Source organism: Coturnix japonica, chromosome 11 (genome assembly GCF_001577835.2).
Source record: "Coturnix japonica isolate 7356 chromosome 11, Coturnix japonica 2.1, whole genome shotgun sequence".
Classification (NCBI taxonomy): domain Eukaryota; kingdom Metazoa; phylum Chordata; class Aves; order Galliformes; family Phasianidae; genus Coturnix; species Coturnix japonica.
In genome coordinates, this window is record NC_029526.1 from 6,000,332 (window position 1) to 6,014,650 (window position 14,319).

The following is a 14,319-nucleotide window of genomic DNA, read 5'->3' on the forward strand; positions in this document are numbered from 1 at the left end:
ATGCCATCTTATTTGCACTGCAGTTCTCTTATAACCCTGAAATAGCATTTCTTGATTTTTCTATATATTGCTTCAGTTACTACTACGAGGGATGCTTCAAAAGCAATGCCTCCTATTTTATTATGTTGGCCCACAATGCCAGAGGAAAATGTTGGTGGTATGGCAGTAAATGTTGAACCTTCCCACCAATACTCCATTAGATTTTGTTGCTGTGTAACAGATGGCAGCAGAGGGGCAGTCAGACAGAATGGCCTCTGACATGGAAGTGAGTATGAAGCAAAGGTGTGTCACTGAATTCTTCCATGCAGAAAAAATGGAACCCACTGACATTCATCAATGCTTGTTGAATGTTTATAGAGACCAAACTATTTTTGTTTGCTCTATCAAACAGTCTTAATTATGCTCTTTGTATCTGTTCCAGCTCCTAAGGAAATAAATAAGAGGCATTACTTTCAGAGTAACCTATGTACTTTCAATCTACAACTGTAGCACTGAATAGAAAAAGGAAAAAAAAAAAAAAAAAAATCAGTAAAAGTATTATTCTACAAAACCTAAAGGTGAGGTGCATTTTTCAAGGTATTTCAACAATTATTAACTTGATACAAAACTAAAGAGCGTTTTAGACAGCCTGACCTAGGCTTGATCTATTACAGATTAATAGAGTTTCTCTTTTGAATATAACAACTAGCTTCTTTTGTACATAAAAATTAATTTTTAGTGGTAAGGTACAATGTCAGTTGACAAATTATAATCTCTAATCCCAGGAACAAGAACAAAATCTTGTGTAGCATCTCTACCATCTCCTGATAGACTGGGACTTCATGAGCAAAAATAAGTAAGAAACACTGGTCAGAAAAATCAGGTTTAGAGTCATGTTTCACTGAAGATCTTATAGAGACACAGACAATACTGCATACTTGATCTAAAAGAAGATGTTATAATGCTGCAACTGCTACAGTGATCCCACAGGAAAGGCATTTTCTATGCATTAGTGTCAAAAGAAGCCCTCCTCTTATGATTTGACCTAATATGCCACTGAAAATGTTTGGCATTAGTGATCAAATGGACACATAACTGGTAAGGAAGAACAGAGATAAGTCATCCCATCCTGACCAGAAGTCAGGGAGGTTGCACTGCAGACTGTATCACTGAAGGACACTTGAAAAAGGAGAAAAAAAAACACAAGGAAAACAAGGAAAACGAAGCCCAGTATGAGACCAAAGAAAAACAGCCACCAGAAACCACTACTGAAACATCAAGAAGCAACTTGCTTTCACAAACATACTTGACATACATTCCCACTAATTACACTGATATAAGGGAAAAAAAACCTGTGACAGTAAGGAAGACTAATAACAAAGCACAGAATTTCTCTGAATTCTCAGAATTACTCTGGGCATCTCCCTTGCCCATTTCCACCGAGTCTCATTCCATTGCAGGACTTTACTGGCAACTCCTACACCCAGTAAAGTCTAGTATTACTTTTAGAGCTCTCTGAGTCTACAGGTGTTTTTGCTGAGAAAGGTTAACTGGGAAATTAAGAAAAATCAGTAATAAAACTTATTTTTTTTCTAATGCATGCCACAAGAGGAAAATAATGCATATGTAGTGTAATAGAACCAAACATTAGAAATGGGATATGAAACACCATGTCAGAGACTGCTACCAGCAAGTAAATCAGTAAGATATAAATGATTTGATTAATAATAATGTGCTATTAGTTTTCAAGTCAATGATGGTAAAATTGATAACTGCTTCAAAACGCTTTTCATTATTTTAGTTCAGTTTAAACAACTATTTTGTAGTCATTCTACTAATTCACTCACCGATAAGAATAATTTTCAATGCAGCATGAGTCTTGTCACTTGAAATATGCCATTAAGAGGAAGAAGAGAAGGAGTTGAGGAAATGTAAGTGTATCATTTTGGAAAATTATAACTGCCTCCTCCAGCAGAAAGTGTCACAATTAAGTAGTAATGATCACTTTGAACCATTACTGTGTGCGCTCATCTGCCAGCAGAGATTTAAGCCACTTTCATGTCATGCAACAGTAAATTATTCTGGCAATTCTATTAGCAATTTATTTTCCAGATCTCTCTGTTATATTTGAGGAAAAATAGCTCTTCTTAATCAGAATTACAATTTTAAATAATCTTGTATGGTTTACTTAATAGAACATGATAGTCTATTATGCCAAAGCCTATTGAGAATTTTTAATCAGTTGATCATTAACCCAACAGACTTTAATACCTCAGACAGAACTGTTCGTGTCTACTGGGGGTGAATGCAGACGCGTTGCATGTGCTATAAATTCATAAATTAAAAACCTGTTTGAATCTGCTTAAAACCTGTTACAAAAGCTGACTGAAATTCTCTTCCTGGGGAATTCCAAGTTGATGTTTTACCTTCCATTCATTTCACTGTGCAAAAAAAGATCTGAGTGTTCCCCTAAGAGACTTAAATACACTGACATGACAAGAGATATCTGAAGGAGTGAGTAATTGACTGTGGAAATTTTCACCTGGTTTAAACTCATTGTGTGTTAAAAGCAACTGAAATGACAGGAAGTGTTAATGATATTAAAATAAATGATTGTGAAATGTGAGAGAATGAAAAGCACACTCACAATCTGCATTGGCAGCCTTGATATGAAGGCTTCGTTCAAACCTCCCAAGCCGCTATTCATAGCTACTGCTCCTTGTTATGTCATTGACTGGGAAGAGATTGCCTCTGTCATCTCTGCAATTCTTCCACAGCCTATGGCTGTAGGCTGCTATTAGGATCGGTGCCAGATAAAGCAAATGCATTTACCACAATCCCTTTACAGAGGGCTGATATCCCAGGTCCCTAAATATCTTGACAATCCTCTGATGAGTCCTCTCCAGTTTGCCAACATTTCCCTTGACCTGAAGGGCCCCAAATCAGATGTGATATTTGAGGTGCAGCCACAACAGTAACAAGATGACATGTAATATAGCCCAGTATGTGATTTGCCTTATTCACAGTAAGAGGGCACTGCTTGCTCACATTCAGTCTTGCATCCCTTGTAACTCCAAGTTTCCAGCAGGGCTGGCTGTTTCTTAGTCAGTTGGATCCCAGTCTTTACCAAGGCATAATGTCTTTCCATCCCACTACAAACTTTGATCTTCATTTTGTTGATCTTTATGAAGTTTATGTTGGCCAGATTCTCAAGCTTTTCTGTATCCCTTTGCACTGATGTTCTATCTTTTGCCAGAACACATCTGCAATTTAGGATCATCTGCAATTTGGCCAACTGTGTATTCACTTGCTTCATAGAATCACTTAGGCTGGAAATACCCTTAAGATCAAGTCCAGACATCAAATTAACACAACCAACACCACCAATAAACCTAAGCACCATGTCCACACATATCTTAAATACTTCCAAGAATGGTGAATCCATCACTTCTCTATCATCCAGACGACCAATTAAGATACTTCAGGTGAACAGCTTTAGTATTTACCCCTGCATACTCTCACAATAAAGCACTGGTTGGCCCTTTTGGCCTGGTGGTCTAGCTAATTTACAGATCCTTAAACTACCCAATCATTCACCCCCAACTTTATTTTCCAAATGTGAAAAAGAAGACAACGCAAAAAGCCTTTCTCGAGTCAAGTTATGGCATACCCACTACTAGTCCCTTTTCCACCACTGCCTTTTTAGATGAGTAGTTTCCAGGCTGGTACAGTATGATTTACCATTCTCAAGTCCTTCTTGACTGCTCCCAATTATCTTGTTGTAATTCCTTGTTTTTGAGATAGAAAACCATCTCAGAATAGCTACTGCCTCTTTGTTCAGCCACATCCTTGTGCTCTGCAGGGCTAAATTCTAATCAGTACTTCAAATGCTCTCAGGTAAGTTTTCTAATTATCAGATTGTTGACCATTCTGGTCTCTTCACCTGACTTGTATCCATTCTGAACAAGTTCCCTGATGAAATTTTCATGATTTCCTACATGCTTCAGTTTGAACAATCTTTTTACTGATAAAAACGTTTATGAAAAAAAAAAAAAAAAGATTTTTGCTGATTATTATGACGATATATCATAATCTATCATACTTATTAACTATTGATAGCATTTAAGAATGCAAGTGAAGAAATAAAATGAAATGGCTGTCTAAATCTAATGAACTCTGTTTCCTGTATCTAGCAAAAGACAGTATCAACATCTCTAGTATGCACATTTATGCAGTATGCACATTTATGCCTCCCTATATGCACACGCAAATTCTGTTCACATCATATCGTATTCACATATACACATAGAATTTCCCAATCTCGAATGTGATCAGTCATAGGCTACCCCACCCAGCTCCAGACAGTTGCAGATACGTCAAGGTGTACAGAAGAGGAGCTTGGGGAATAATAATGTGATGAAAAAGAAGTGTATATAGGTCCTCAATTAGGCAGCAGGCAAACATGCATTTTCAGTATCATAATTTTGGAGACAAGTAACTCAGACCCACCTGCTTCCTGAAGCTTGCCAGACCACTGCAGTTATTTTGCACAATTCTGTCACTTCAGCAAGCCAGCATGCAAATCCTCTCTGTTGCACCTTATGTGGACACACCTGCCCCGTTCAATGTCAAGACAAGTCTGAACCATGAGAGTTTCCTGTGGTTAAAAATAATGATAAAAAGGGGATTAAGGTTGATTTCTCTGCCTTTAGAATGCCTTTCAAAATATCTCTTATGAATGTCTCAAATTCGAGTCAAGTTTTGGGTTCAGAGGAAAAAGACATAATTACAAAGCATACTGCAGGAAAATAGAAAGGCCTCTATGTTATTTCTTTAATTAATGCTTTTCTGTAACCAATAACTATTCAATAGTATTAAAATGTCTATTTTGTACTCTTATTCCAGAAGAACAGGTTGAGAAATCCTTCCTCGTAATGAAAGTTTAAATAGCCCAGTTATAAACCTCAGACCTGAGTTTATAGGGCAAACAGATCTTTCCTACAGCTACACAAACACAACTGCTAAACTAAAACAAATCTTATTTAATATAAAATTGTATCACAAGCATTAACACATTAAATGAGCTTTTTAAGGCTTTTATTTTCCTGTAAGTAGCAGATGTTATGAAAAACAATCCATAAAATCCTCTGAATTCTAAAAAAGTGCATTCCATAAAGCTTTCATTTAAATCTTTAACAGAGCTCAAACACACTGAGTGGTGATAATGGTGAAATACTACAGGTAGCAAACCATTAGAATTAATTGAAATAAGATTTGATCTTTTAAAAAGACCTCAGATCTCTTCACAGCAGTTTAAATAAGCCAAGCAAAATGTAGCTACCTAGTGAATTAGCAGTTTCTGCTCCATGAACTGAATTGTATGTAAATTATATGTAAAAACAAGCAAAACAAAACAAGCAACATCTGCCCTTTAATAGGCCAGATGATTTAATATGTTCCTCTTAAGAAAAAGAGACTCAGTAGCAATGGCCTTATCTTTTTTATCACCACAGTACCTTGGGATAAAAGGAAGAAACAACAGAAATAAAATTTAGGTTAGAGGGAAAGTAAACATCTTTAAAAACACAGTCCCAATAGATCTTAGTTTACAGTGGATCAGTAGTGTTTCAGGATGAAGACAAGAGCAAGCTATTAAGTACTTCAATAAAAGTCAATTAACCACTCAGGTCTTGTACCGCAGCCTTCTCTGCCAACTATGTAACATGTACAAGAACAGAATTAAGGGGTTAAATGAACCCTGTGAGAATAATTACCCACTGAGACAATAATAATCAGCAATGAATATGTAAAGGCAAATCTTGTGCTATTTTGTGGCTTTAAAAAATGTGTTGTATAATGTAATAGAATATGCTTTCCTGTCATCTCCTACTAACATGCCCCTGCTGGAAGACTTCTGGAAATATAGATATAAGGTATTTTTTTAAGTTGGGATATTGTATGCAAATGATGGTTTCATCTATATAAGACAGTGAAAAAATCCAAACTCTTGGAGACCAGAAAATGTGAGGGCTGTTCTGAAAGTAATGCCTCCTATTTTGTTATGTTGGCCCACGATGTCAGAGAAAAACGCTGAGATGGTGGCCGTTGTGTTTCAGGAGTGGTCTGATTTTTACAAGTGCAGCATGTAGGCTCTTGTTCAGTGCTGCCAAAAATGCATAGTTAATGGTGGTGACTATGTTGACAAATAGTATACTGTAGCTGAGAATGTGCTATACCATCAAGTATAGTGCTATTGTGCTCTTTGCACCTGTGGTTTCCATGGAATTAAACAGGAGGCATTACTTTCAGAATGACCTAAGTATTTTCCTTGTTGGAATTTTAACATGAAGATATCAGTTTAAGGTTACTGAACTGAAATGTTCTGCAAGAAACCTAATGCTTTCAGTTAATGGTTTTGAAATACTTTTTGTTTAAAGATAAGCAGAACAGTATAAAAGAACTCTGCTGCAGAGCAAGTAGCTTCAGCTGTACATCACACACTAATTCTACACCTAGCATTTGCAAGCAGCATTCTCAGATAGTCACAGCTCTGTCAGACCTGATTCTGTTATAGGTTCTATTCCACAGAGCTTATTCAAAAATCAGCCACAACATTAGCACATCCTTTCAGTCACAAACAGATCTTCTAGCCTCAATACAATAGTGCTTTAACTTTGCAGAACAATACTATAGGATAAAAGATAAATAAATAAACAAAATCTGTCTAGGATAAAACATAGAAATAAATCTGTCCACAAGATGAAATAGTTGAAGCATTTCAATACATATAGTTGAAGAATTTCATTGCATAGCCACCTGATTAACACTGATAATTATTGTGATGGGATGTCCTAAGCACAACATCTGCTTTGGAATATGTTACCAGCTCCAAGCATTTCCCACCTACAGTAGCTTTCACTGCCTGAAATTTGCATTTCACCAAATATTTACCACTTGTACCCTTAAAATTCTCTTGAGATTTAACTGGGCATTGGTAGACTGCCACCTGCCAAGACGCTAACTTCACAATTCATCACACCCATAGATTTCCACCTGCATTTTCACCTGTGCCCTCCTCACATCTTTGATTGTTCCTGGATTTTTTAATACACTTAAGTGATGTTTTATCTTGTAAATTATCTGTGGTCTGAATCTAAATTCTTATCAAATGTTGGAACAAGATGATATGGAAACAGAATTTATGAACCAATTTAAGCATTTGCTCCAATGTTTTGAAACAGTCAAATTCTTCTCTAAGCACTTCTGAAGGCTTATTACTCACCACTCATGCCTGAAAATGATCTGCACAGCCGTCTATTCACGATCATACTGCAAACACCACGGCTCTCAGAGACTACGCAACTAAATATTCACTGTAGAGCAAACAGACAACAAGAACACTGTAATTAAAGGAAGTTAATATTGTATCAGCTTCTACTAATCTATTGCTTAGTACAGCAATAAACACAGGACTCAGGTGCCTACGCAGTCCCTGCTGTTGAAACAGGCAAGTCTCACTACATACAAGAACAGTTTGAGACTCATTTTAAAAAGTGCATAAGAATGAACTACCAGAGTGAATGTTTTGCTCCTTTGCAACTGAAGTACCAACCATATTCTTCCCTTGGATGTTTCAATGTGATCTCTGTTTTCATTAATACTTTTTGTCATTCCTACTTATTAAATCAATTACACCACATAAACATAACTGAAGGAATCAATTTCTTGACATATATTTCTTCTACACTTATTTTGTTGAGTTAATGAAATATAACATAAAAGGAAGAGAAATTTAAGGTCCTTCCAAACCCAACCATTCTGTAATGCTATGAAATAGGTAACAGTTTGGAGCACATGCACTAAATAGCACAGATTGATCGATGACTATACGACACAAAGCACTGTTTTTTCCTGTTTCGATTCCTTATCCTTGGGATTCTTTCTTTGTAGCCTGTACTTGAGTTATCAATTAGTCATTTTTAATGGATAATTATTGTGCCAATGAGTTTTTGCAAATGCTTTTTTTTTTTTTCTCTCTCCTTTGTAGTTACATCTCTGTTGTGTAATATTATAGCACAGAATTTGTCACCTGTCACAAAATTACCCTGTGATTTTAGAATTTATTATGGCTGACTTCACTTAGGATGTATTTCACCTGAAGAATTTTAAAGGATTAGGGAAGATCATGAAGGTGTTAATAAATCCAGTACAGTAAACCTCTGACACAGAAGATTAGCTTTTGTCTCAGTCTAGATGTAGTGAGTAAAACACTGCTCTGGGTAATACTTGCACAGGACTCAGCAGGGAATAGGGCTGTAATTAAAAGAAGCACGTGACCCCTGTAAGAAAAACAGTGAAAGCAAAAACATCCACAGTTTTTCTTTGAACAGCAAGATTCTGGAAAGGACATAAAATAATGGAGAAGCATTTTTAAAAATCCTGCAAGTTCTTTTTTCCAAATCATAGAATGGAGAAATTATCATTTGATTTTATTTTGAAAAGAAAGAAATCGGAATATGACCCCATTCACTTTTAGAAAGTCCTGTCAGAGACTGGGTTAGGAAAGGTATCACTGAAATATCCTCTAAGTGAGCAGCATGCACTGTACTATACATACTAGCAGCATACTGTACTATACACTAATACATGCACTGTATTTTCTATAGACTTATCCAACAAACCTGGGATTCAACACCAGTCAGTAAAACTTTGCAGTGTCATTGCTTATAGTTGCTACTACCTGCTTACACACAAGGCATGATACCCCCATACTGCTGTCTATCACTGCCTGAAGTCAAGGACTGACCTATGCCTCCCCTTGTGGTCATTCCACACCGGGTCAGTAGAGGAACCTGTCTGGAGTAGTGTGACACTACAGCCTTGATATAAATTGGCAGGAACTTGGTGCAAAAAGGCAAAAGCCAAAGGCTGGAGTGAAGGTTCTTATATAAAGAACTTAGCACAGACAACAAAGTAGCTCAGGCAAAGGAAGCAAGAGCAATACTTAATGAAAATACGATGTGAAAAATGCATTACACTCTGTGGAAATTATAATGACATGAAATCATATGTGAATGAAAACAATCTGATGAAATGTAAGAGGTAAAGAAAAGGATTTGAAGCTTCTGTGTGTTGCTCCTTACTCACTCCAGTTAAGTTTTCCCCTTACAAATTTAACATTACTGATGATGCTGAATGTAAAAAGTGCTGCATGCTGCCAACTGTTCCGTTCAGCTTCAATAAGAGGTTAATAAATTAGAATAGGTCAGATAGCAGGTTAAAAAAGCAGATTATTGCCCTCATGAATGTTACTACCAGTCTTCTCCCTTTGGGACAGCAAGTCCTAACTTTCTTGTATATGATGTATTTGAGGACAACCCTAACATAAATAAGTAAAAGCTGAAAAGAAACTTTTGGGGAAGGATAGAGTATTCAGTAATACAGTGTGATTCTTGAAATACTGAATCATTTTCAGAAATATCAATGAATTTCAGGACTCAAACTGGACTTCTATTGGAAACCTGTCATATACTTTTAAGAGATATAGAATAGGTTTGTATGTACTGTCCATATGGACACAGAGTAGTCAAACAGTAAGCCAAGCAGTTCAGCTTTTGGAATCAGTGCTTTCAATCAGCATTGCAACATGTTTATCCCAAAAAAGTAAATATACAGACATACTATGAACAAATTCAGATGAATTAAAAATGTGTCTTCTTTACCAAAATCTCAGGCATTTCCTATGCAATTAAAAGATGAAGTTCTTTCATTAAATCAAATAAATCAGCTAATAATAGTAGATATAATGCATACACCAAACAACAGAATTCCAAATATGAGGCAAAAAGATACTGTTAGTAGTAGGGAACACACTTTCTAGATATTTGGAGTGCAGCTTAATGGCACTGATTAATTTGTCCATACCAATGGCAAATAGAAAGTTGTTTTTAAGCCACTAACTAAATTTAAGAAATTGCTGGCAAGGTGGTGGAGGGCAAAGTGAACTTGAATCATACCCATCATTAGACATAGACGTGTTCCTCTGAGAGAACCTGATCAGTCTTTTCTGCATCTTTCACCTTGAGCTATGCTATAAGCTAATTGTAGAATATGCTATCATTTGTCAACGGACAGCTACAATTTTAGAACATAAGAAAATGATTTTTCTTCCTCTCACCACTTGTTTTCTCCTATTGATTTCTTCTTTATTCAAGGAGAATGTATTCACAGGATCAAAGCAAATGATTAGGTTTGTAAAATCTCTCTGATTACTGAATTAAATCAATTGGGAAGAAGAGTGAGGACAATTGTGTCAGCAAGTCATTCAGATTCCAGTTCTACAAATGCTCTCTCTGAAGAATGTTTTGTCTACCTCATTTTTTTTCAAAGACAAATGGTCTTTCAAAATTATGATTTTTAGGAATCCTTTAAAGCAGTCAAGGTTGGTTAAAGCATGTCCACTAGGAATAGTCTCACATGCCTACTTTTCCAGCTTCTACATAACTAAATTCATATGCAGTTTGAGGAAGAAAATACCTACCAGCTGTTTGTTTTTATTAGTAAGAAGAAACAAAAAGGTTACGCTAAGCTTCTTCTGTAGGTTTAACCGTTGCTAGGATTCTGCTACTACTTTGTTCACCCACCAGTTTTAGGTTTTCTCTTCCCAAAGGAGCAAATTAGATCCACCATTTGTTTTCATCTGCACATGTTTCAGAAGTACAAAATCTGATTAAAGACTTTATCTGATTATTTTACAGTAGAAATGCTTCCTAATAAGACAAAGAGTCAGCGACAAAAATGGCCAACTTGTTACTATTAATATTTAGTAGAATGAAGACAGCACTTCTGGAGCTGAAAGCTTTCCGAAGAGGGATTACTTAGTACTTCCTAATATTTCATTAAATCCACTTAATTCTAGTATAGAAGAGAGAGACATGGGATCAAACTCTTAATTCTTAGATAAAACCAGAACATATCTGAATGGGCATGCAAGAAAAGGAATTCTTTTTTGGTTGATCAGAAAGGAGAAAAGGAAAAATGCCATTTGCTTCATTACAGAGCAAGGCTCTTTACTCAAGTAACTGGAAAATTTAATATTTTGAAATTCTTCACAGATACCTATGAACACCATAAAGAAAGTTCAAAGAAGTGTGTAGTTACTTCATCAGGAATACAGTCTTGTATAAGCCTTTGACTGAGTACCCTGGGAGAAGCTTCACTTCTACACACACATATGGAATTATATATGGTAAGGAAATACAATTGGCATTTTGTTGAACTTAGTTGAGGATAAACTCTGAAATCTAAGAAAAGTGGTCAATTTGCAAGACATCTTTTCCCTCCATATACTTTCGTGAACTATGGGACCTGTCCATTGTATAAGTGGAAATTAGATTGTGTTCCTCAGTAATGAAAACTATGTTCAGAGGAAAAACCAATGAACCTTTTTGTGAGGAAGCTCTGTGTCAGCCTGATCCAGTGTCTCTCAAGTTCAATAGAAATGATGAAGATCTTCTGCAATGTATCAGCCAGGAACATATAGCATAGAAACATGGTTTTGTGGCATGAGGGAAAGGAAAATCCCTTTACTGAATAACAGTTTGGAAGAAAAGTCTGTAAGACTCTATAAACTCACTGAGTTCTATTCCCTAAATGTATCGTCTCTCCTTTCATCATTTATACAGCTTTTTAAAGAAAGACTTACAGGTTCTGGGTGAGCAGCACTTATTATGGCTTGATGAAGTTGCTCTGTAAAGGGAGATAAAAAGGAGAGAATAGCAGAGGTTACTGAAATAGCTAAATGGGCAATTATTTATCTTGATATCACCAATCTTGCATTTCAAGTCTTCTTCAGAAAACACATTTTACCAATTAGCAACATGAACGGGTACTTAAGCTAATACAGCAGTAAGCTTGCCCCTGAAAAGAAACAAAAGATACTGTGCATATATTGGTCTAACATGCCCAGTCTTTACACTTTACAGAAATTCTCAAAGCAGTCAAATCTTTAGTTGCCACCTCCTCAAAAGTTTTTACTGTTACGCTCCCTTTGGGTCAGTCTCTGATAAATAATGGATGCTGAAACTTTAAAGACTAAAAGGCAGACAGAATCATCTTTAACATTATCATTCTCTAGGTCTGTATTAAGAAGCTCTATACCTTCCAAGTCTCTGTTGACTCATCTGGGATACTTAGAGGCAGAGAAATAATCTGATAAAGTATAATTTTATCTTCTATCAGTACATAAAATTTTACAGGTACCATATAATAGCATACTTAATGAAATCTACCATAATAAATGGCAAGCACAGGCAATGTTGTCACTGACCAAGGGCAAGAACCAACAACTTCCCTTTAAGTTACTGAATAAGTCTATTTATCAGCACAGTCATGCTGAGTATTCAAGAAAGCTTTTTTCAGACTCATGTGAAGAAATTTCTCCTATTTTTTCAATAGAACACATTTTATGACATATTAATTCTACATAGCTTTTTATTTCATTGTCTAGAGCAAGACATGAGGAATTATTTTTTGTGATCCTGATGTAATTCTGCACCATACTTATATCTACTGTTCTATACAACTGTCGACAAGAATATAAATGAAAGGTAATCGAGCACAAAGACCTATTTTCAGAAATGTACTTTAAACACCTAAGAAAGCTGAACAGATAGAGGTGATGACAGCAGCTCCTTGGGTTCTACCACATGGCTGGGAATCCTGTTACCCCTCAAACCTGTCTGTGACACATTGAACAGATCCACAGGGCATTTACAAGCTGCAAGAGATGAGAACCCCAATACTGTCTCTATGGCTTTTTATTTTCTGAAATATTTGATCAGTGGAAATTTCCATTCTGATGCCGATCCTTTGACAAGTAGCTTTTTTTATGCTTTCATTTTTGTTTTGTTCCCTCCCTCTTCCCACTGTACAGGTTATTCAACAGAGCACTGTACTTTTTATTACTGAAACTAGAAAAAAAAAACACACAAAACAATCCTTGAAATATTGAATCCTGTACTGAAAGTGTGGTTGAGTGATGTCATTTCCTGCCTTGGAATTAATTCACTTTTATTTGTTGCGTTAGCATTTGTATATCTACATATTTTCATTTTGTAGAGTCTTTTGCATGAAAGGCTCAGAAGTTCATTTCTGAGTCAAGATCTATATTAAGATCTTTTAATACATCTTTTTAGGCTCTTTTCATATCAAAATATTTGGGATGCTTATTTATGGTCTGATTTCCCGTTCTCATATTTAACTGGAAGAATTACAATTGCTGCATTAACTCTGGATCATGTGAGGAGACTCATAAAAATGGATAGCATGATCATATCTGCTATCCAGACCCTATTCAATAAAGCATATTCTGTTCTTACTGCAATATCATCCTCCAGAGCTTTAAAGTCTTTCAAGTGGAATAAAGATGTTGCTATAATGACAGTGAATGTAATGAGATTAAATGTAGTTGGGAGTCAAGGTAAATGGCCTTACATCAGAGAGAATGTAGTAAAACAGATTTTTATAATGAAGACAAAGGATATTACCAGCACATTTTTGCTACATTTCTTTGGCAAAGTAAGGCCACAGCAGGACATGCCATGCAATATGGATTCTGTGTTCCTTTCAGTATTTTACATTCAATAAAAAAACCTGCATGCTATTAGCCATCAAAGAATAAGAAGAAATATCTTCAATAAGCATTGAAACCTGTATTAGCAATGTATAACCTCCCCAAAAAAATGAAAATCTGTTTTTTATGATTTAAAAATAATCTGGGGAGTTGCATCAGGAGTGAACTGTATTTTGTGTGGAAACTAAATAGTCACAATAGAGAATTCAAGACCCAAACTGAGGTCTGCCCAACAAAGGAAATACATATGGGTTTTCCCTGAGCTCGCATATCATTATGCAGACCCTTATTCCAGTAACACAACCCAAATGTTTCTAAAATTCATTTTTACTCTGTTACATCTAACATTTCTGAATGAATTTACTAAAAATAGTGTGCTATTTATTTTGAGATTCTATCTTTAAACACATGAAAAAAAAAGAAGAGATGATCACGAGTGTTGTCACTGAGGTCCGCAAAATGACAGACTGTTGTCAAATAACCATAGATATAGAATTCCATCAATGCCATGAACTGCTGATATATTGCCACAGAGATAATATTCCACAGATATAACAATAGATATGATATTACCCCAACCATGTTATTATCTTTAATATTAGCAATGTCTATCTTAACTATGCCATCCTACACTTGCATATCAGCAGTAAAATTTGATGTTTTGGGTACTGCATCCTCCTGATGGATAAGAATGTTTCTAGCTACAG

At 35.8% G+C, this 14,319-nt stretch overlaps 1 long non-coding RNA gene across 4 annotated transcripts in view; it reads right to left on the bottom strand.

The window, feature by feature from the left end:
• LOC107319239 overlaps positions 1 to 14,319 on the bottom strand; it is a 197,489-nt gene that overhangs the window by 34,937 nt on the left and 148,233 nt on the right. For all 4 annotated transcript variants that reach the window (XR_001557698.2, XR_001557697.2, XR_001557696.2 and 1 more), the window contains 3 exons: positions 11,684 to 11,727; positions 7,262 to 7,352; positions 4,489 to 4,636 (listed from right to left, as the gene is read on the bottom strand). This is a non-coding gene — a long non-coding RNA (uncharacterized LOC107319239). The remainder of the gene's footprint in view (positions 1 to 4,488; positions 4,637 to 7,261; positions 7,353 to 11,683; positions 11,728 to 14,319) is intronic.